We start from the raw sequence: 25431 nt of genomic DNA on the forward strand, positions 1-25431 counted from the left end.
GTGGAAAGACTAGGCTGTCCCCCTGCCCAGTTTGTTGTAAGACTCAGCTGCATGCAGCTGCTATAATCCCTTCAGTCACTTTGTTGGTTTAGAGGAACCCCAGGACAGTTGGCTGCAAGCTCTAATAGGACATTCCTGCTACAGTTTTTCTGTTAAGTGAGTAGGCCCCCAGAGTGGCTGGTTGCTAGGCTCAGGGGCTTATAATTGCTGTAGGCCTCCAGCCTGCAAGGCTGTTGTCAGCTCTCTCATGATTGCAGCTGAGTGGGGTGGCCCCAGGCATGGGAGTACCCACTTGTTTCAGACTTTGGAAGGTGGGGTCAATCCCCTATGTGGCAGTTTGAGAAGCACAAGTCTTCTCCAGCTGACAAGTCCCACCACCCACAGGTCCACACACACCATCAACACAGTCCTGCACCATGCACGTGTCCTGACCCTGTGAAGCAGACCCAGTTGCCCCAATGCAGAGGCCCCACACACTCCACCAGTGCCCCACACAATCCACCGACTCCTCATGCATGCGTTGCCCTGCAGAGGCGGACCCATTCAGCTGCAGAGGATCCAGGCACCCAGCCTATTCAGGCCTGCAAGTCACCCAAGGGCTTGCTGTTTGGTGGGGCCAGTCCATAGGGCAGGCTACCTGCCCTCACTGAGCTTGATTAAATTGGTGCTCTAGTCAGTGGGGCAGACCCATGGGCTAACAGGCTAGGGGAAGAGCTCCAATGGTGTCTGCCAGTGTCTGTGTCAGCACACCTGTACTTGGTCACAATAATGGCTGCCACCAATGTCTCAGTCCCTGGAGAGTTCTCACCTCTCACCAAGATGCACCCACAGTCTATCGGGTGAGTCTCTTTTCACCAAAGGACCATATACCTTTCTTTCTGGTGATTTTAGGTTGGTTTCCAAAATGGGTGAGTTTGTGTGTGGCTCTTTAAGAGCCAGCTTCATTTTCCCTTATGTCCGACAGCTTTTCTCGGGGTATTCCCTGTTGTTGTTAGTAGACAGCAAAGCCAGATATTATGAGTTTCATCTTGATTGTGTTGAGTCGAAAAGATGTTTATAGCAGTAATGCTCCCCTACTCGGGTCCCCCACTCCTACAGGGAAGGCTGTCTAACTTAGGATTACTTCTGGCTGGCCGTGAAGCTCCTGAGTTCGTGAAGCTGGCTTCTTTTCCTCTCCACAAGGGAATTTCTGCCTCTTCCACCTCAGTCAGGACTGTCCCTTGTTGTGGGGATCTTTTTAATGCAGTTTCAGTTCTCTCTCAAGGATAATTGTTCCAAGGGTAGTTGTAAATTTGTTGTATCTGTGGGAGGAGGTTAGTTCACACTCCACCTATGCCACCATCTTCCCACTACTTAGTCTCCAGATTTTGAATGAGCAACATCTTTTAAGCCTTTTGACTGTTTTCTTCAATTTCTTCTGATATACATTTGGCCCAATAGATTATGGTTAGAAGTGAGCTTGGAATATGTGTCTTTATGGTAGAGGTTATTTAAGAGTTATTTATTATTAAAAATCTTCTATTAATATTTTTTAATGATCATATAGAGTAATTTTAAGGTGATTTTAAAATAGCCTTGTAATTTTTATTTTGGAGATGTTTTAAACTGTTAGTTTCCTGGTTGCTTTCCTGATTGTCTAGTATGTTTTTAATCATATTTCCTTTTCAAACAACCCATTATGATGAAAAATAAATTCACAATGAAATATATGTTTTAGCAATTGCAACTTTTGGGTTTGGAAAGGAAAAATTAAAATCAGCTGTGTTAATGTGTTAGAACAATCATAATCTAAAGTGTCCTGTGTCTCACCCCCCAAGGAAAAGAGAAAGTCGGTTCTCCTCAACTTTCTGAAATGTCTTTGATTATATTTTTAACGTGCACTTTGAAGGATGTCTATTTATTTTTGACTCATGTTCAGGTAAAACTGGAAGGTATAGCCCTAATGCTGGCATATCCATTTATAATAAACATATAAAAAAGAATAGTTTTTGCAAGAGAGAATTGCTTCATCCTTAATATCTCACTCACGTTACCTCCAAATTTTTCAGAGGTGTAAGAAATCTGTCTTCCTCTGTTTTCTAAATGAAAAGTTTGTAGATATCACATTTTTCTCCTCTATCTAAAGGATTACTTTACAAACTTAATTTAAATGCCTATTCAGTGTCATTGCATATAATTTCTGAAGATTAATTACATTGAATATAATTCCTGGAGATTAATGTCTAATAGCATTAGACATTATTTGAAAAACTAGTAATAAAATATTTTGTGAAATGGTGATCCTGCTCGAAAATCCTCTTTTCAAGACAATTTTAACGTTTCTTGTTTTTTTGGCTTTTTTTTTAAATTGTGTTTTTCCCATGAGTTCAACAGATACAGGATAGAATGAGCATTTTAATAATTTCTTTTAGAGTTTTGTAGTCTTAAGATGTTTAAATGAATTTCATTGAGGCTTGTGTAGGTATCTATCAAGAATTCTCCAACTAGAAGGTAAGGAATAATTTAACTGATAGTGGTCTGACTTCATTGTTGTAACCCAGCCCTCATGGTAGTTTCAGAATTTGTTGACCTCAGTTCTTTTTTAATTATACTCTATCATGTCTACATGTACTACATTATCATCCCCTACTGTTCTGTGTATGAAGTCTAAAAATTTAATATTCTATTCTCTGACTAAAACCTCTCATCCTTTTCAGTCTTTCCCTGACTTTTCTCCTGTTATTTCAGTTCTCTGATTACATAGAATTCTCCTAGCCCTTGTGCCTTAAGCTTCACTGACCCTAGATCTGCCATTTCACTGCACTTAGTGCATTTGACTGTACTCACGTTTTTCTCTCAATTTTTGTGTCCTTTTATTTCACAATATCTAGCCACCTATTCTTGATCAGTCTACCTAACCATCCACCACTCTTATACGTTGGATATTGAGACTATTAGATGAAAATTATAATATTATATAGGGGGGTCTTTTGACAAATTTCTGGTCTCCAGATCTTCAGCTCTTCCTGGAATATTTTTGGAAATGGTAGCTTTTCTTTCTAGAAATTCTTTTTTTTTTTTTTTTTTTTTTTAAAGATTTTTATTTTTTCCTTTTTCTCCCCAAAGCCCCCCGGTACATAGTTGTGTATTCTTCGTTGTGGGTTCCTCTAGTTGTGGCGTGTGGGACGCTGCCTCAGCGTGGTCTGACGAGCAGTGCCATGTCCGCGCCCAGGATTCGAACAGACGAAACGCTGGGCCGCCTGCAGCGGAGCGCGCGAACTTAACCACTCGACCACGGGGCCAGCCCCTTTCTAGAAATTCTTTTGATGATTAATATGTCTCATACAATTTTAAGTAAGTACCTTGTTATCCATCCACTTGGAGGATACCCATTTCCAAAATAGCAATATATTGTAGAAAGTTGAACGATAAAATTGATAGGTGAAAACACTACTCTTTTTCACTCTGCTTGCAAATGGAAATGTCCTTTTCTTTATCACCTCAGATGAACAGCAATAAACGATGTCAAGGAAATTTTGCAATAAAAATATTACCTTATGACCCAGAGTTTTTTATGGTATGTGGGCAAGCTCTTCAACATATGAAAGCAATTTCATGATTTTGATGAGTTTATTATTATTATATAACATGTTAATATTAAGGGAAGCTGTGACAAAGTTATGTGGGAATTCTCTATTATTTCTGCAATGTTTCTATAAGTATAAAATATTTAAAAATAAAAAGTTTAAAAATGTAAAACTATTATTTCATTGTTAGTTTTTAAAAATAAACTTCTGATTTGGAATGATTTTAGGTTTACTGAAAGTTTCAGAGGTAGTGCAGAGAGTTCCCATGTAATCCTTACCCAATTTCCCCTCAGTGTTAGTGTCATTAAAAAATCATTTTCAGAGTACATTTAATAACTGAATACATTTAGTAAAGTCTTCATTTTAACTCTAGCTGCAAGCTTTACCGGTGATTAGCAATTTTAGTACTTTTTACTTTTGCTTTTGTTATGGAAATGTTTTGTTGACAGTTACTCATGGTAATATAGTTTAGATAGAAACTTGACTAAGTTTTCTTATTGTTACATTTTAGATTATAATATTTTAAATGATTCTTATTTCTAGAGTGTTATATATATTAAAATATTATTATTTATTAAGGATCTTGAGAAATTTTAAAGATTTCATTTTTTGGACATTAACAAATATTTCATGCTATATTACAAATGTAAATTTCAACTGCTGTTGCTTCATCAACTTGCCAACTCCTTAATCTGAAATTTCTTTACCGGATTCTATTGAAATTAAATAAATGAAATTATATGTTTTCCTTAGGAAATCATGTCACAGTGTAATTATATTAGTCTATTGGTTTGCATAAAACATGTATTAAAAACTAATATAAAAACGATATTTTCTGAAGTATGTATATTTTTTAATTATCCCAAATTTAGTTAAATTTTATACTTATTCAGTGAGTTTGTCTATGTGCAAATCATTTTTCTAGGCATTGTTAAAAACTCACCCATGTCTGCATCTACAGTACTTTGAGTTTCTACTCCAGTTCTTATTTTTCTTTGTTTTTGTTTACATCTTTCCCAATCTTCTGTACCATCATACCCTATTCTCAGCAAGCAACTTCATAGCATACCCTATAAATATAAAAAAATTGTTGTTTTGACTTCTTCACCTTCTCTCCCCATTGTTTTCAAACTTGTTTATAAAATTTTGTCTTTTCAACTCGATTCCATCTTTTTTCATTCTCTAGAACCTCAAACTGTTAGCTTTTTCCTCCCTCCCCTTCCCTGCCAGATGTCTGGACAGAGTGCTATACCTTCATTATCACCACTGCTCCACCTCCCACTCCCACTCATTCTTTATTCACTAACTGCAATGTGAGATCTCAACTTTATCTCTTTTTAAATACATTCTTTTTGCAAAAGTCACTAATAATATAATTGCCAAACCCAAAGGCCATTTAAAAATCTGAATCCTAACTGTGACCCACTTTAGGTTGTTTCATTTGTTGATCACTCTCTCAATTTTGAAAATTTCTTTCTTCCATTAGCTTTCAGGACAAATAGCACTCATTCTTTGTTCTTTTATTAACTCTTTGAGTCATCCTTTCTCTGTACCTTTTGCTGGCTTACCTTTTCCTTCAATTATTGTTGTGTCTAATTTCATACATCATAAAGATCAAAGTACATAAAAATGCAAAAAAAAATTTTGGTGAAAAAATTATAAACAAAGATGAAATGGAGGAAAATATTTGCAAGATGTATCAGACAAAGAGTTAATGTTCCTAATATATAAACAAATTCTTGGATTCTTGGCATCATAAAGAGGAAAGGAAAACCAAACCGAGAAAGTAAACAGAGAATATGATGGGTAATTCAGTTCACATAAGAAGAAATATGAATTGCTAATAAGTAAATGAAAAGCTCCTCAACCTAATTAACAATCAAAATACAAGTTAAAATAAAAGTTACCGTCTTTATTTGTCACATTGTTAAAAATAAACTGATTAGAGTTTAGTGTTAGGGATGATAGAAAACAAAGGACACTTTTAAACCTTTCTGTATGGGTGTGAAAACAAGGTACACTTTATTGTAGAGCATTGACGGTTCTTTACAGGTTTAATATGCACATAATCTTTGACCCAATAATTCCTAGTTTAAGTATCCGATAAAAATAGTTAGATGTGTACATAAGTAACATGTAAATATATTGAGCCAGTATTTGTAATTGTAGAAAACTGAAGACAATCTAAATGTTCAACAATATGGGAAAAATTATAGTCATTATGATATTTCTATGTATGGAATTCTAAATGGCCAATGATAAAAAAATCATGGTACATGATGGCATTATTATTAACATTTATTCAGTGCCAGTAATAAATCCATATTTAAAAATCCTTTGGTTAGACAAAAGTCAACTCATGATCACAAAGATTTTATCCCATCTTCTGCTGGAGTTTTATAGTTTTAGATTTTACATTTAGATTTGTGGTCTACCTTGTGATATTTTCATTTATAGTGTGAGCAATAGATTGAAGATTTTTGTTTTTGTAAATTACTGTCCAATAATTCTAGCACCTTTTGTTGAAAAAGCTATTTGTTCACCAATGAATTACCTTTGCACCTTTGTCAAATTTAGTTGTCATAGCTTCGAGAGTTCAGAGATAAATCCATCCATTTATGGTCAGTTGATTTTTGGCAAGAATATCAAGACAGTCCACTAGAGAAAGAATGGCCTTTTCAACAAATGATGCTGGAAAAAATAGATATCTACATACAAAAGAATGAAGTTATACCCCTACGTCACTCCGTATACAGAAATTTTTTGTATATGAGCATGTTGAAAAGTTGTGCTGGTCGGATTGTAGAATGGTGCAACTGCTTTGGGATATAGTCTGGCGATTCCTCAAAAGGCTAAAGATAGATTTGCCATGTGACCCAGCCATTCTTAGTATGTACCCAAGAGAAGTGAAAACATATGTTTATATAAAAACTTATACGCAAATGTTCATAGCAGCATTATTCATAGTAGCAAAAAAGTAGAAACAACCCAAGTGTCCATCCACTGATAAATAGATAAGCAAAATGTGGAGTATTCATACTGTAGAATATTGGCCATAAAAAGAACTGAAGTACTGGTTTATGCCACAATATGAGTGAAACTTGAAACATTATGCTAAGTGAAAGAAGCCACTCACAAAAGTCCATATATTTTATGATTCAGTCTCTGTGAGATGTCCTGAATATGCATGTTTAAAGCAAAAGAAAATACGTTAGTGGTTGCCTAGGGCTTATTGGGAGTAGGGGTTTTGGAGTGTGATGGCTAAGTGATGTGGGTTTTTTTTAAAATATTCTAAAATTGATGTGGTAATGTTTCCACAACTCTATGAATGTACTAAATGCCCTTGAATAGTATACTTTAAATGTAAATTGTATAGTATCTAAACAAAGCTGTTAATGTTAAAAAAATATATATCTTTTGGTCTAAGTCTTTGAATAGATCTTCTTGACTTTTACTATGATACATTGGTCATTTACAAAGTTTTCATTTATTAAATTATGCAAATACAAAATGTCTCATTTGTCAATCTACCAATCTCAAGAAAATAGTCTTTTATGTATTGAGAATCTCACTGTGGTAGATAGGAGTTGTACACAATTATGATTTCAGTTGAAAGCTCAAATTTTATTATTAGCAATAAATCGTGACAGTTATTTTTTTTAAGCGCCAGGCTTACTTTTTTTCATTTCCAAGAAAATGTCTGCCAGATACTCAAGTCTGAATAACTATCATTTGTCTGTCAATCATTATTTCAAATAAAAATAGTTTTTTGTAAAAAAAAGCAGTTGGTTCATATAGAAACTCAACTGCACAAATGCGTTTCCTCAGGAAACCATTGTACTTCATTCATACTTCCCATTTCCTTACACGGAGAATTTAAAAGATGTATATTTGAGGGTCAATGTTTCATAAAAAACAGTGATTTTTCTGCTTCAAAAAATTTTTAAATTGGTATCTTTTTAATATGAGCACAGGGTTTTGAGTAATTCAGTTACTACTGGTACAGCTTTGTTCCCTTGCCTCTTTTTGTCCTTAGGTACCAGCAGTTTTACCCATTGTTGAATTTGCACTATGAAAGCAAATGTCAACACAGTGAAAAATGCAAATAACAGCTTAATACTATTGTGAAAATTGAGTTGACTTTGTGGATCCTCTGACAAGTTCTCAGGGTTTTCTGAGGATCTGCAGACTTTTCTGCAAGAATAGCTGAATCTCAATGCTTTTTCTGTTTGTGATCTCTTTCTGGAACAAATACAAAGCTGTATTACCAATGTTTCAGTAAGTATCTCTACATGAATATTTTCATAATTCCATATGTTCAAACTCAACTCTCAGTTCTCTGGCTTTTCACATTGTACTTACTCTTATGTTCTTATCTTTCTCTTTTAATGACATAACCACGCATCAGTCATCCAGTTAGAGACATTGTAGTCATACTCAACCCACGCTCTCTCTTACCTCCCACACCTCAATCAATGCCATGTCTTGTCCTTTTTGCCTCCAAAAAAATGTTTCTTGTCTGTTTTCTCCTTCCTTAGAATTCTTAAGGTTGAGATCCTTGTCTCTTTTCTATAATACCACATGGCCTGGCAATTGGTCTTCCTGCGTCCTGTCCTGGCCCTCCTCTTTTTTTTTTTTTATCAATAACTGTGAAATGTCTTGGATTTTGTACCACTTGCAAGCTATCAAATTAGTCTCCCACAGTTTCATAGATAATGACATAATGACAGAAGACAAGAGCCTTCTGGGTCCGAGACAAATTAAGTTTTCACTCAAAGCATAGCAGGCAGCGTGAATTTCATATTCCCATTGGTTCTGCTTGCCTCCTCAGTCACTCATTGGTAATGTGGAGGTTGACCTAGGGGGAACCTGTGCTCGCAGAGAATTTGTGTTACAATTAAAGAATCCTGAACTTAGGAAACCCCAGTCTTCAAAGGTGCTTCTTGAAAACCTGCCCAACCTTTACCCTAAGATAAAGCCACTGTCTTTATCTTCTAAGGCTGTTTGTTATATAAACATCCTTAAAAGGAGAGAGCAAAATCTGATAAAGACCTACAGAGACATGATAGACCCATTGAGAATTGTCTCCCATTTTTTGGTTAGTTTTCTGAACACTGTTGCCAAAATTATATTACTAAAATACATTTTTATCATGTAACTCTCTGATCCCAGCCTGCTTTTCAGTATTATGGACTACTAGTCCTTCGTAAAATATGTTATTATGGATCTTGTGTCTTACTAATTCCCTGAGTAAGCCATGAACATGATATCCCTCTCTGTTTTTACACGTGTGAGTATCTCTGTTTGTAATTTACTTTTATTTTTCTTCTTTTCAGCCTGGTCAAATCATCAACCATCAACAACTAGCTTGTCATTTTATCTTTGACTTTTTCATTACTCCCCAAACTTCTTCATGCTTTCAGAATATTTTGTGCATTCCTCTGTTATAATGCTCATTGTATTTCGGTTTCCATGCTGCCTCCTCCACCTAGACTGTGAACTCCTCAAGGTTTTATTCACGCTGGTATTCCCTCACAGAGTACTTTAGATATAATAAGAGCTTAATAGAAGTTTTTTGGATTAACAGATGTATAATTCCCTGGTAGCTGCCTCATAACATTTTAACTTTAGTGATCTTACAGTTGAACTTACTAACAAGATTCTCCTTGATCTCTTTGCATGTAAATCTTTTTTCTAAAAGAACTCTGTACATTTTAATTATCTGATGTTACTCTGCAAAAAATATATATGATTATTGTCCTTTCCTGTTTATTTCATTCTAAGAATAGGTACAGGTGGGCTAAAGTGTGGGCCCACCAGAGATAGGGGATATGCCTGGGAAATTGTGCTTTGATTCACCTGGCTTCACAAATCAACACTTGGGACTCCGACGTAGTTGTTACCACTTATTTACCTATGGTAGATAGGCAGGCTCAAAGCTAGTCTCTTATTAGAGTCAATCAGGAACGACCAGAATGGCATAAGCACCTCAGCAGTATCGTGAGAATGGCAAAGGGAGCTTCTTGAAAGACCTTGTGGCGTCCTCACTCTTGAATAGGAAATAGCTTCAACAGTGGCATCCTTAATACAGATTTGAAAGCCAATGAAGATTGCTCTTGTTTTTTCAAAGTGCTGCCATTTTTCTTACTATAGATAGCCCTCTCGGTATTTGAAATGCTTGTATTCTTTGCTTACCTTAAAGAAATATATGTATTATCATCTATATCGGTGGACATCACTCTATCAAGCACCACCACCCTTGTGACAAACTTGCAGATCTTTTTCTTAGTGATTTTTGAGAGTGCTTTGTACATTAAGGATATCAAACTCCCCCATGTGCGCCCCACCCCCATCACATACATACACTTCTTTTTCCTGTATAGTGATCTTAAGATTTATCGAGTCATGCTGTCAGTATTTTCCTTTGTACTATTGGGTGTTCATGCCCTGGTTAGGAAATCTGTCTCTGTCATAAAGTTACTAAAATATAAGTAGCTGAATTTTCTACTTTTCTGCTCTTTTTACATTTTTGGTTAAAGTGTGAGTTGAAAGAGTGTAGTTGTATATTTTAGTTGTGGATCGTTCTGATTGTAGTATGTAGGATGCCGCCTCAACATGGCCTAATAAGTGGTGCCATGTCTGTGCCCAGGATCCGAACCAGCAAAATCCTGGGCCACCAAAGTAGAGCACCCACACTTAACCACTCAGCCATGGGGCTGGCCCCTCATTGTTTTAAAATAAACAAGTACATTGTTTTAGGAATATGTGATGCATATCATCAAAATAAGTTTTTGGTATCTATTGATGTCTCTTTTGTTATCTATTGATCTGTTAATAAGATACAATTCATCAAATCCGTATTGGGTATCTACTATATGTCAAGTTCTGGCGATACATCAGTAAGCAAAACAGATAAAAATTCCTGCCTTCATAGAGCTAATATTTTAGTGGGAGGGTGAAATATAATAAATGTACTACAGAAGCAAGTTAGAAGGTGATAAAGAATAGGGATAAAAAGTAGAAGAGTATGGTTTCGGGAATGTTGGAACGAAAGGAGCGTTTTACAATATTAAGTAGGGTATGTGGGCAAGAGTTTCGCTGAGAAGGTGAGATTTGAATAAGGACTTTCAAGATGAGGGAGGAGGCATCTGGCTAGCTGTGGAAGTCCAGTCTAGTAGAGATGTTAGCAGTTGCTAAGGGACGGCATGCTTGGCATGTTTCAAAATCCTGCAAGGATCACTGTAGTCGAACCAGAATATGACGAGCAGCAGATGAGGTTAGAGAGGCAACAGAAGGTAAAGGAGAGTGGGTGGATCCTGTAGGGCATCGTAGACTAATGTAATGACTTTTGCTTCTTACTGAGTGATGTGGAGAGTATTGCAGGGTTTTGAGCAAAGGAATGACATGCGCTGACTTAAATTTTAAAAGGAAAATGTCAAGGATGGAAGCATGGGAATTAGGCAGTTTGCAACAGTCTAGGCAAGATGTTATGGTAACTTGGATGGGTGGTCACAGTGGAATTAAAGAAAAGTGGTTGGAAAAAAAAGTGGTTAAAATCCGGAAATAATTTGAGAATAGAGCCAATAAGCTTTTCCAAAGGACTGTCTGTGGGATGTGAATAACACCCTCCTAATTGATCTTCTTATTGCCTCTCCTTTTATATACAGTATAAAAATCCCTTTTTATACACTAGCGAAAGTGATCTTTATTTAAATTCCATAATTTTGCTTTTTTGTTTAAAAAAACCCTTCAGTGGCATCCTGTTGCACCCTAGATAAAATTTATTCTCCTCTTCGTACCCAACAAGGTGTGCTTGATCTGGAATCTGCATATTTTTCCAAATTTATCTTAGCTACCCTCCATCTCCCTCACTGAGGTCTGGCCACACTGATTTTCAGTTCTTTTGAACATGCCGAACTCCTTTGTGCCTCAGAAGCTTTGCACTTGGAAAACTCCTCAACCCCCAAGTTCACTCTTTGTCTGATAAGCTCTTTTGCATATTTTGTGTTTCAGATAGGCCTATTTAAAGTAGATTCTTTCCTTGCCCTTCTTCCACCCATTGTCTTTCTCAGCTATTTGTTTTTTCCTTTATAGCTTTTCTTACAATTATTTTATTTCTGTTTAATGCTTTGTTTGCTTTGTGTTTTATCTTGTTTGGAATCTCCATGAGATGGGGACCATGTCTGACTTATTCACATTTATGCTTCAGTGCCAGCGTGGTGTCTGGCCCACAGAAGTGTTCCATAAATGACTTTAGATTGGATTGACTGACTAAATTAATGAACAAATGAACAAACAAAATATTTAAATTATATGCTAGAGTAGCAGCCCTGGACATTACTTTTAACTTAGATTTCAATTCGGTCATGGTGATATTCTCCTTCTTTAATCAGCCATTGCATGCTACTTATTGTAAGATGGTCATAAGTAATTCTTTATCACTAGAAGAATATTTCCTCATTGAAATTTGTTTAGTTATTAATGTCTAGGCAAATCTTATATTTCAGAAGGTAACTATCCTCATGCAATTATACTACTATACTATCAGGGAGGTGTGACAAAGGAGATGTGAAACAGTAGCTTTAAAGATGTCCCCTACCTCCACCCAATTTTTCCTTTGAAGCTATTATCCTAAAGGAAGAAAGGGGAAAAGAGAAGTCTATGGTATGAGTTCAGGTTTACTACTATAAGTGTTTAAGAAAGAGCCCTGTTACCATGACAACAAATCAATGAATTTCAAATGGAAAATTTTCAGCATATTGGACTGATAAAATTGTAGCATTCTTATTTTCTTATAGAATTGCTCTTTGTGAAGTTTAAAAAAAGTCTGATAACCCCTGTTAAAATTAATTTTTAAATATTCCTGTGATATTGTTTTCAAGTCATTTATTATAATTTAAAATTATACCAAAAGAGTATACTTTCATAGATCTTTCATGCAGAAAGTTAAGCATTTGATTTGTCATTAAAAATTACTTTCCTAATCTGTGCTAGATCTTTGCTTAAATAGTAAATAAAATGGTAAATAGTTTAATGTATTGGGAGTTTTTAGCAATAGAAAACCACCTGCCACTTTATAGATTCTTTGCCTTAAATGCTTTCTAACTCCAGTGGAGGAAAGCTGTTAAGCTTTAAGTGTTCTGTCATATTTGCAGGCTTTTATAGTAGAAGAGAACATCAGTGAGCAATGATGATGCAAAACTACGGAGGTAGACTTAAAACACCATAAAGTACAGACGATTGTGTGTGATGCCTTGAATTGAATCCTCTTTGAATGAAATGATCAGCCATATGTGCCACCGTTATGGACTCTGAAAGAAGAGGAGAAGAAACGTGTCCTTATGCTAACTGTGCATGAAATTGCAGTGTTAGGAGATATTGACCAGATGTTTCAGTCTCAACAAATAGCTTGTTATGTGACTGAGTGAAAATAACTTTACTGTTTTGATCAAACACACCTTGAAGGAAGGGGTAATTTAATAGAGGCTGTCATAGTTCATCATTGTCTTAAACTTTGACTTGGCCTTTGCGTTATGTTTTTGATGTTGCTGCTGATAGGTGTTGATGGGCAGATGTTGACTGCCCTGAGGGACTTTGCTTTTTATAACGTGAATGCTAGAGATAGTAAAGGGTTAGGATTTTTCTCAATTCTTCTCTTACTCTTTAGTTATTAGGTGACTTGCTTCTCTGTGGATTTTGTAGAATTTCTCGGCAAAAGCATCTGAGTGACACTGTTACCTCTAAAGACCACTGTGGTTTATTCTAAAGGTTTTTTACTGTCCTCACCTCTCTGTCTCAGTTCTTTTTTTTTTTTTTTTTTGTCTGAGGAAGATTAGCCCTGAGCTAGCTACTGCCAATCCTCTTCTTTTTGCTGAGGAAGACTGGCCCTGAGCTAACATCCATGTCCATCTTCCTCGACTTTATATGTGGGACACCTACCACAGCATAGTTTTTGCCAAGTGGTACCGTGTCTGCAACCGGGATCCCAACTGGCAAACCCCGGGCCACCGAGAAGTGGCAGAAGGTGCGAACTTAACCCCTGTGCCACCAGGCCAGCCCCCTCTGTCCCAGTTGTAATTGGCCACAATAAAGTTCTATGGTGTTTATTTTCTTGTTTTATATATAGTATATTTTTCTGCTTTTTCATAGCTTGAAGTGATAGATCTCTTAGAAAATCACTAGAATTTTCTCACTTTTACAAGTTAGGACAATGATAGCTAGAGAGATTGTTACTTATATGAGGTTACACAGTTACTCTTTTCCAAGCCAGCCCTATGTCTAAGGTCTGATGACACTCATTCTAGTATGATTTTCCTTACTTCCCTTTCTTTCCTCATATCTAGAGTAAAGAATGAGAGTATATCTTCTAAAATCATAGAGACTTGAGCTTTGCCACTGACCTACTCTCTCTTTCCTCACTTGTGAGACTGGAATAGTATTTACCTCGTGCTTGGTAGATCAGATTAACTGATATAACGTAGTGGGTAAAGAACTAGCGTAATGCCCAATGTATAGTAAGTACTCACTAATTTAGCTCTTAACTGTATTTTTGTTTCTAACTCATCTTTAGCTAATTATAGTGTTTTTCAGCTGAACCTTTGGTTTATATCTGGTGTTAGCACAGTTTTTCTTAAGTTGTCAGGGGAAGGTGTTTGGAATATATGGGGAAAATGATAAATGATTTTGGAAATTATTTTAAATTATAATGAAATATATAGATGAATAAAAATGTTCTTTAAACTCTAGAACAGCTATTACTACAATCTCCTTTAATTTGAAGTTGTTTGTGGGTTATAGGGGAGGAAAAAGTTTTCCTTAACCCTCTTCGGGTCCCTGGCTGGGTCTGAAAATTAAACTGACAAAGCATACAGATTTATTTAACATAAATTTTATGTGACGTGGGAGCTTTCATAAGGAAATGAAGAGCTGAAGAAACAATTTGGCCTGAGTATTTTTATGCTAGGTTTGATGAAGAGTGGGAAATTTAGTGGAAATGTGATAGGTCAGAAAGTATGAGGCAAGTATAGTAAACTGGGGGAGACTTAGCAAGGTCTTTTAGTTAGAGTTCTTGGCATCCTTTTGTCTTCAGACATAAAGATGTTCTTTTCCTCTAGGTATAGAGAGGACACGTCTAACATGAGGATTTTATGACCTGTTTCAGGGGAGAAGGGAAGGGAGGGTCAGAATGACCTTCCTGTTTCTGCCATTTTCTCAAATTCCTTCAGCCAATGTGCCATAATTTGGTGTAGCGTGTCCTGAACCCCATCAACATATTGCCATATATATTTAGAACATCATTTCATTATGTAAAGGAATTTAACAATTTCCATTAATGTTGTGGAAATGCTATATTGAATTCTATTTCTGAAAACATTTTCCAGAGGTTTTTTTAAAAGATCTGAGTTCACTTTAAGAGATTTTTTTTCCCCAACCTAAAATGTAGGCTTCATTGTATGTAAACAAGAAACTAAAAGTAGGCATGATTTTTAAAATTTTGGAAGGACATAGAAGTAGAATATATACTATCCACTTGTTAGAAATCTTGTTGCTTAAAGGCTTCTGGTGAAAGTCAAGTTGATTAAAAACCTGAAACCTATTATAACACCATACTCATGCATTGTGTTATTTTTTATCCCCTGGTTTTGGAGACCTATGGAAATAAATCCAGGCTAGTTATTGTTGATAGTTAAAGAAATTAATTTAGTAACAGTTTCAGATAATATAAGTTGTTTTAAGGACACATAACTTCTACAATATTTTTTAATTTGGATATCTTTGGATTAAATGGTTTTCTTGGTTAATTTGGTTCCGTCCTATAACCTAGTTAAAAAAAAGATCTTCCTCCCTCGCTATAGCTACCTTCTCCCCGTGTCTCCTTCTCTTTGGTCTGGATGGCCCAGTCCCTTTTACGAATCTGATGAAATCTGTGAATCCTTTCCTCTAAAAAATGCGTCTCAGTTTCTTTATCATTTTAGGGAGTTCATAGATTTCGCCCTTCATCCCACACATACCTTGCACTAGTAGGGGCCCATGGACCTCGGGTGGGCTACAAATCTTCTTAGAAGATTACATTCAGACTCCTTATTATTATTCTAAATACTTAACAATTTCTCTTCGAAATAGCAATAACAATAGTGTTGTTGATGCTGATATAATAATTACAAGAGTAGGAATTATAATAATGTTTAAAATTTATTCTGTGCTAACCTTATCCCAGGTCCTATGCTGAATCTTTAAACGGGTTTAATGGTTATATCACTAATGATATCTCCAAGTAGAATACATTCAGTGTGCATTTATTGTGTGCTTTAGAAAATGCTATATCTTTAGACTACAGAAGAGATTATAAGCATTTTGATTCTAAGAACTTTTCTTATTCATCTTTATTCATTGCATTTATAAGGTACCAAAATCCCTTTGGAGTACTGAATTTACTCTTAGTTCTATAATTCCAATAGTCTCCTTTTTACTTCTAATCTTCTTTGTCATCCTTCTTCCTTTGAAAATTAAGTATTCCATCCAAGACCCACCATGTCCCATAATTCCTACAAGTTTTAGCCTGGACACAGTTTCTTGTATTTCCCTTAGGAAATCTTTGTCCACTCCCCAGAGTCTAAGGTACATGCTACTCCCAGCTGCTACAATAACTTTTTCTCTGTGTATCTTATAGTAATGTACTTTTTTCTGTAATTTTTATGTAACCCTAAATTGTAAGCTTTATGAAGAAAGAATTATGGGTTTCCTGTTCATTTATTTGACAAATATTTATTAAGTGCATAAAATGACAGACCCACTTCTAGATGTAGAAATACATCAAAGAAGCCAGGAAAACAGTGTGTTGAACAGGAAATTACAATTATGTTGAATTAATTTTGTGGTAGGACTGATACAGTTTCCTCTGGCAACATGAGACATGGGCGTATACTCTAGTGTTCAGGAAGAGTTTACCAAGAAAGTGAGGCCTAACACCTAAGTAGGAAGCTGGAAAGACATGAGACAGAATACAAATGGAATGAAGTATTCACTGTGCTGGAACATTGCATTCAAGAGAGTAATACTGTAGGATGAACTTGGAGAGGCAGTAGATGGTTCAATAAAGTTTATGTTTGAACTTTGCTTAAGAGAAATGGGTAAGTATTGAAGGACATTTTTGAAAGATCATTAAAAGTGCAGTGGATTGGAGGGAAACAGAACTGGAGGCAGGGAAATGAGTTAAAAAACTATTGCAAATGATTGTGGGAGATAGAGTAGGGGAGAAGAATGGGGAATGATTGCTAATGGGCACAGGTTTCTTTTTTTAGTGTTGAAATGTTCTTGAGTTAGATAGTGGTGATGGTTGCATAAGCTTGTAACTATAAGGGAAACACTGTAAAGTGGTAAATTTTATGGTATGTGAATATATTTCAACAACAACAAAAATTTTAAAGACACTGGCAGTAGGCTGAGAGAAGACGGTGACTTGCACTAAAGTAGAAATAATGGAGATAGAGAGAAGTAGAAGTATGTAGAGTTAGTAGGCAAAATAGAGTTTATAGGTATTTGAAGGTTCAGGTCAGTAATCTGAAAATAGAGATGAAGAGTCTCAGTGTATACACGGTAATTGAAACTGTGGGAGTAGATTAGACCATATTTGGAGAAAACATATAGGTGAGAAGAGCAGATAATCCTTAGATCCAGGCCTATGGAACGCTAAGGGATGGGGAGAAAAGAAGCCTATGAAAGAAATAGAGAAAGGCTGCTTTATCCATTATTTACTACAGTAATGTTCAGCAAATGGTAGGTGATCAGAAAATATTTATGGAATGAGTTGAAAGAAGTTAGACTAAAAATTCTTTTTATCATATCAGTGGCCTGTTAATTGTCATCATCATCAGTACTTGCTAACAGGCATTGCTTTAGGCACTTTGCTTACATTTTGTTGTTCAATTCTCAGAATAATTCTGCAAAAAATATATCTCTGATAGACGGTGTAATTTATCATCAAATGGCTAAATGAACTTACATACATCTGAGTCTAAGATTTATGTTTTTTTCCTGTTAGGCCTAAGTTTCCCAAAATCTCTTCTGAGAAACAGATGTTAACAGGTATTTAACAATAAAAATACAAAAGAACCATTGATGGAGATAATAATAGGATTATTTGGAATCAATTTTTATTAATAGGATGCTTGCCAACTTGGGAAATAGAGCAGTTTTGGCAGGAAAGGAGTATAATGTACTAGTTATTCAGGGAGAATTGGTTCTTAATAATATTTATGAAAATTTCGTGTTTTACTCTGTCTCACTTGGTAGTATATCAGTCATTTGAAAGAATGAGTCCTTTAAACTATGTGATATATGCTGTTTTCCTAACCAACTACTTCAGTTTTGATTTCCTCATCTCCCTTTGCAATCTGCTTGTTGCTATTTCCCAGTTTTGACATTTAATTTCTGTTAGTTGTGCTTTATAGTTTTCCTGAAATGGCTTATTGAGTTTTCTGGTATAAAATTTCTTATTTTTGGCTTATTCTGCAACTATTTTAGCATCTAGGTGTCATTCTTCATCATTCTATTCTGACGTGAATTAAAGTATATAGCACTATCTTAGAAGTGACTGGCTCTTGAAAATCATTGTCAGTTATATTGTCCTAAATATTGCATTTAGTTGATAAAAGGAAATGCACCTGGAAGGTGAAGTTAATAATTAATAGAAATCTTTCCATATGTTGTTAAAGACTCTTCATGTGAAGCTTAATATGTAACTTATTCAGCCCCTGTTTAAATTCAGTTGTAAGTGTTCTCCTCCTGATTCCTTACGTTAATGACGCATCAGCTCTTATCATCTCACTCTTGCTCAAAAGCCCATCCTTCTTCCTACAGAATGCTGCCTAAACTTCTTAAAGTGGCATTTAATGATCTGGCCTAGATCTACTTTTCCCATCAGTTTCTTCCCTTGCATATAGCAGCTCTGTCATTATACTCCTATTAATTCTTTATTTCTCTTTTTCATTGTTTTTGTCGACACTATAATCCTTTATTTCCCAAACTATGTTCAAAGGCTCCTTGGGTGCTGTAGCAAACCCACATTGGGTCTGTAGGATATTTTAAATTTTCTAGGCAAACAGTGACATCTGTCAGATACAGCATGCACCACTAGCTCCAGGTGTTTCCTTCTTTTTTTTTTTAATTAAGTTACAATCTTGTGTGATTTCAGTTGTACATTAATGTTTGTCATTCATGTTGTAGGTGCACCATTTCACCCTGTGTGCCCACCCCCAACCCCACCTCTCCCCTGGTAGCCACTAATCTGTTCTCTTTGTCCACATTTTTAAATTCCTCATATGAGTGGAGTCATACAGAGATTATCCTTCTCTAACTGGCTTATTTCACTTAACATAATTCCCTCAAGGTCCACCCATGTGTTGCAAATGGCATGATTTTGTTCTGTTTTGCAGCTGAGTAGTATTCCATTGTATATATATACCACAACTTCTTTATCCATTCATCTGTTGATGGGCACTTAGGTTGCTTCCATGTCTTGGCTATTGTAACTAATGCTGCAGTGAACATTGGGGCACATAGAACTTTTGGAATTGCTGACTTCAAGCTCTTTGGATAGATACCCAGTAGTGGAATGGCTGGATCGTATGGTAGTTCTGTTTTTAATTTTTTGAGGAATCTCCATACTGTTTTCCATAGTGGCTGCACTAGTTTGCGTTCCTGCCAGCGGTGTATGAGGGTTCCATTCTCTCCACAACCTCTCCAACATTTGTTACTATTAGATTTAGATATTTTTTTCATTCTAATGGGTGTAAAGTGATATCTTGGTGTAGTTTTGCATTTCCCTGATGATCAGCGATGATGAGCATCTTTTCATGTGCCTATTGGCCAGGTGTTTCCGTTCTAACATTAAATTGCTGCATTCTTTTTGGTTGTATCATATACTCTGCAAAACTGGTTTTTGGTAGTTTCTGTGATTAAGAAACAGGTACTGCACAAAAATCAATGTGAAATAGGAAATGAGGGTGGTGATCACCACCTGATTCCAAGGTTTGAGAATTTTGCCGCACGCAACAGGTGCTAAATTGTTACAAAATAATAGTTATTAAGTTGTTTGGAACTAACTACTTAAATGGAATTTCTTTTGCCTTAGGGACACCATGATTAAATTCCTAAGACAGGAAAGGAGGCAAGTACTCTATGCCTCTACTTTCTTTCCAAGTCATAGCCATTTTTGAAAATTATACCCATCGTTCAAAAACTGATTGATAATGTCACCCATTTCTGGGAGCCTTTTCTGATCCCCTCAGCTGCAATTAATCTCCCTCCTGGATGTTTTCTGGTAACATTCTGCCTTTAGTATTGCTTTTAAAATTGAATTCAACTAATCCACGTGGTTTTTTTTTGGCACCTGAGCTAACAACTGTTGCCAATCTTTTTTTTTTCCCCTGCTTTTTCTCCCCAAATACCCCGGTATATAGCGGTATATTTTAGTTGTGGGTCCTCCTAGTTGTGGCATGTAGTATGCTGCCTCAACATGACCTGATGAGCCGTGCCATGTCCGCGCCCAGGATCCGAATCGTTGAAACCCTGGGCCACCAGAGTGGAGCGTGCGAACTCAACCACTTAGCCACTGGGCCTGACCCTAATCCACGTATTTATTTGAAGTTACCAATTATGCCTGTGCTTTTCTTGTTCTCCAGTTAGGTGTAGTTATTTATAGTATAGTGAAGCTCTTTCATTTGTATAAAAGTGATCCAACTATAATAGATGAACTGAAGTGCACGTCTTGTTAGTCTATTTCTAATTCTTAAAACATCCTTACAAGATCTTAGATTATATTCCACATTTTATATTTGAAGAAATTGGGATTTGGCAATGTTGATTTCCGTCACTGACATACCTCCTAACCTTTGGCTATTCTATTCTTGTTCCTTTTTCTTTTGCTATTGAATATGTGATCAGCTTCTTTTTTTTCTTTTCTTTCTTTTTTTTTTTTTTGATGAGGAGGATTTGCCCTGAGTTAACATCTGTTGCCAATCTTCCTCTTTTTTTGCTTGAGGAAGATTAGCCCTCAGCAGCTAACATCTGGGCCAGTCTTGCTCTATTTTATACGTGGATGATCACCATAGCACAGCTGATGAGTGGTGTAGGTCTGTGCCCGGGATCTGAACCCGTGAACCCTGGCCCATCAAAGCGGAGTGCACCAAACTCAACCGCTATGCCATGGGGCTGGCCCCTAGAATCTGCTTTTTGATATCTTAATAACATTTATGAAAATTTTGCAGACATGGCAGAATTTTCAGACATTTCACAACAGGCAGAGCAGGAATCTGATCTTTCATAGGAAAGAAACAGATTTTGATTGGTGTTTCATTGAATCTATGAATCAATTTAGGGAGACTTGCTGTCTTAAGAATATTGAGTTTTCTAATCCATAAACATAGTACTATAGCTTTCCATATATGTAGGCTTTTTTTTCCTCACCGAATTTCTGTAGTGTTCTATGTATAGGTCTTGCACATGTTTTCTTAAATTTGTCCCAATGTGTTTCATTTTTTGTTCTATTGTAAATGACGTTTTCTTCATTTTAATTTTCAACTGTTCCCTGATAGTATATAGAATTATATTATACTTTTGTGAATGGATCTTGAATCCTGAGACCTTGATAAACTCACTTTTTAATCCTAGAGCATTTATTTAGATTCCCTATGATCTCATATATTCCTTAAGCATGCACAGGTTGGTATCCAGCCAAAGCCTCAAGAGTTATTCTGTATGGATTTCAGCTTATTCCTCTCTGAAACTCTTTTCCGTAATTGCTAGCCTTCTTTTTCTTCTTTGAACACTTATCTCTGTCCCCTCATTTCAGTGAGAATGCTGGGCTTCTTTGTACCTGCAGCATTTAGTCTGGAAATTGCCTCTTGGCATAGAGCTTGCATGATGTCAGGGCTCACCTTGTTTCTTATCTGTCAGAGATCACAGCCCTTCTCTGCCTGTTGTCCAATGTCTGAAAATTCTGTAGTTTCCTTTTGGTTTTGTTTTCTAGTTATTGACAGCACAAGAGTAATTCTAGACCCTGCTGCTCCCTCATGGCTGAAGGGGAAGTTAAAGATAGGTGTTTAAGGATATACTATACGTATATAAACAAAGAGAAGCTGGGCCATTTGTTTTAGCTAAAAGAAATATGAAAACATGGTTAAATCTCTTTCCTGGAGAATCTGAAAAAGTAGCAGTTGTGACTTCGTATTAGGGACACTGTTATTTTCATCTTTTTATCCTCTAGTAGACACCCACTAAATATTTATTGATTGGATGTCAGAATGGTAGGAAATTGGTTAGGTGTTGGTAATGTTGTGTTTGAGAGAAAATTTTAGGACAACTCTAACTTTAACAGAACTCTTAACAAATTAATTTGGAAACTAAAAACGTTGATATTTTTCATCTATTTCAGCTTTCTTAGTTATAAATCTTTACTTACTCAGCTAGATTATTAAGTGCAGTAAACATGGCTTCTATTCCTTTTGTGTATCTACTTTGGCTTACTAAACTTGCATTTTTTAGATTGACTTCTTTGTGAGTGTGTGTGAGGAAGATTGTCACTGAGATAACATTGTTGCCAATATTCCTCTGTTTTATGTGGGATGCTGCCACAGCGTGGCCTGATGAGTGGTGATGCTAGATCCGCACCTGGAATCCGAACCTGTGAACCCTGGGCTGCCAAAGCAGAGTGCACGAACTTAACCACTATGCCACTGGGCTAGCCTCTAGATTGACTAACTTTTGAGTGGAAATAACTGATCAAAAATAAGGTTCTCACATTTTGTTCAGTGTCCTGGTATGCTAATATCAGAAATAGCCAGAATGTTAGCCATTGTGGTGAAATTTTCAATAGTGGAATTATAACAAAACCTGCTGAATATCTGTATTATTTGTCCATTTTTGTCTTGCAGGTATAAGGAATATTGATTCATAATCGAGATATTTCAATTCATTTAAATACCAATTATGGAAGTGTTATAAGTCAAATTTAAGCCTGGTAGTGAGCTGATATAGCCCCCTTTTCAGATTATAGTTTGAATATGTAAAGTTTGATTATGATGACTTCAATTTCACTGAATGGTTTTCTATTATTTTGATAGCATATTAAGTTATTTAAATAATCATAGTAAAATTTGTTGTTGGCTTGTTTTTTCTACATAAAAGAGACATAGCTGATCATTTAACCCTCCTTTCTACATGACTAAAAGTAATTTATAGAACAATACATATTCTCTGCTGTTAAATTTATACTTTCCCTAAGTCTAGTTTAAAGTATTTAAAATCTGTTAGGCATTAATATTGATGCATTTTAAGATATTAACTGCTTGATGTGATTTACTCATTTTAATAAATGGATTGATAATATCCAAGATTGAATAAATTAATTTCAAATTATTACTAGTCTTTAAATGGAATGATTGATTTCGTTATAATATCTTTGACCCACTCTTTAATTTTGAAAATTTCCTAACTTACAGAAAAAGTAGAAAGAATAGTAAAATGAACTTCCCTATACCCTTCACACATAGATCTACCAGTTGTTAAAATTTTAACACATTTGCTTCTCTTTCTTTGTATTAATTAATTAATTAATTAATTCATCCAAACCATTTTGAAGTATTTATCCTCTGTTTGAGAAATTTAGAATTGATACAGTACTATTTTCTGATATAAGTATTCCAATTTCAACAATTATTCTACTAGTGTCCTTTATAGCTGTTTGATTTTATTCTTTTTTTTTTTTTTTTTTAAGATTTCATTTTTCCTTTTTCTCCCAAAGCCCCCCGGTACATAGTTGTGTATTTTTAGTTGTGGGTCCTTCTAGTCGTGGCATGTGGAATGCTCCCTCAGCATCGCTTGATGAGCAGTGCTATGTCCACACCCAGGATTTGAACCCATGAAACCCTGGGCCGCCACAGCAGAGTGCTCGAGCTTAACCACTTGGCCACGGGGCCGGCCCCATGATTTTGTTCTTAATCCAAGACCCAGTAAGGATTACACAGTGTGTGTATTTGTCATATTCATTAATTTACTTTGATCTACAACAATATTTCCACCTTTTTTAGGGGGGTTGTGGGATGTCTTTCTAGGCATTTCCTTCTTTTGAGAGTCCAAGCCAGTTACTTATAAAATATGCCATAATCTGGACTTACCTGATTGTGTCATCATGATTAGATTCAGGTTAAACATTTTTGACAAGAATACTATATAAAAGTGATACTTCGTATTTCTCATTGCATCATAGCAGGAGGCATATAATGTCAGCATCTTTAGTAAGGGAAGAAACTAAGTTAAATCATTTGATTGAGATAGTCTCCCTCAAATTTCTTGCTTGGAACATTCTTCCTTTGCCCCATTCCATATTTGTATTGTCCTTCTCCTATCCTGCAAGCCTAGTTCACAGCAGTTCAAGCCTGCTTCCCAGCGACATCAACTTTATGTCCATTTCACTGTCCTACAATAGACGCAAAATAATTTTACCCAATGTCGTTACCAACAATAAACCTACTATTAAAGTTCAAGACTTTTTTGTTTTTGTTCCTTGTATTAGTAGGTTGAAAAGTTAACAGTATGTTGAAAAGTTGTTTGTATTTTTTTCTTTGTGGTTATGTCGCAATTTGATATTTTCTTTGATTTCTTTACTTCTATTGTATTAAACTTTACCACTTTTAATTGAATTTGAAATTTAAATTGAATTTCGTTTTCAAAAAAGTAAAATTTTAACATTTGAAAAGTCAAGTTCATGTGAAGTATTACATTCAGAGAAGTCTTTCTTCTTCCCTATTTCTGTATTCCATTCCTTGCCACCCACCCTTATAGAAAACAATTTTAATTTTTGGTTTATTTTTCCTATGTTTCCTTTTGTAGAAGAACCAAATTTAAAATTACATGTAAATTCTAAAAGAATATGTTTATATACTAAAAGAATATATGTTCTTAATTCTTTCTTAAACCATATACACTCATACACACTTTTGAACCCTGCTCTTTTTTATTTTTTACTTGACAAAATATCCTGGCAATTACTCCATATAGATGGATGATTCCATACAGCTTTTCCTTTTTCTTTTTTGTTTTAAATTGCTGTGTGGTATACCACAGAATAGATTTATCATAGTTTATTCAACCAGTCTTATACGGATGGACATTTAGGTCGTTCCCAACATTTTCCTATTACAAATAATGTCTCAAAGAATACGTATACATGTGTTGTTTTACATTTGTGGACATGTATCTTCAGGATAAATCTCTAGAAGTCAGATTGCTAGATCATCAGACGGTTACTGTATCTTTATCTTATGCTTTTCTCTCTGTTACCTTCTGTTTCTCTCCTCATTCCTTTAACTCTCAAATATACATGCATTTCTTTTATACTCCAAATATTTGAGAATATGATAAGATTTTATTGTCTTTTGACTTTGTATTTTGCTAACTATAAGTGTTAGAAACAAAATCGATGGTGGCTTTAGGATAGCTAATAGAAGTTTTAGAAACCTCAGGAATTTGAACTAATTATGAAAGATAACATTTCATATCAGTGAAAAATATGCATTTTAAAAGAAATCCACTGTCACTAATTTATGGCAGAGAAATTAAATTTTATGAGACTAATGAAATGATAAGATTAGAATTGAAATTTTTAACACTTTATTTCTGAATTTTTAAAACAATTTATTAGACATGAGCATAGTTTAGCTTAACTTATATATGAATTACTACAAGTATGACAATAATAGTGACAACCACTGCTAATACATATTATCTGGGCTTTTAATGACAATGCTATACTACTTCTGTTGGGACTCACTATTATTTTCCTATATCAAGCCAGCATTGACGTAAG

General features: G+C 35.4%; 1 protein-coding gene across 6 annotated transcripts in view; it reads left to right on the plus strand.

Moving 5' to 3' along the window:
• Positions 1-25431, plus strand: part of ADK (adenosine kinase) — a 523395-nt gene that overhangs the window by 232197 nt on the left and 265767 nt on the right. The gene's annotated exons all lie outside the window — the stretch shown is intronic.

This window comes from Equus przewalskii, chromosome 1 (assembly GCF_037783145.1).
Source record: "Equus przewalskii isolate Varuska chromosome 1, EquPr2, whole genome shotgun sequence".
Classification (NCBI taxonomy): Eukaryota; Metazoa; Chordata; class Mammalia; order Perissodactyla; family Equidae; genus Equus; species Equus przewalskii.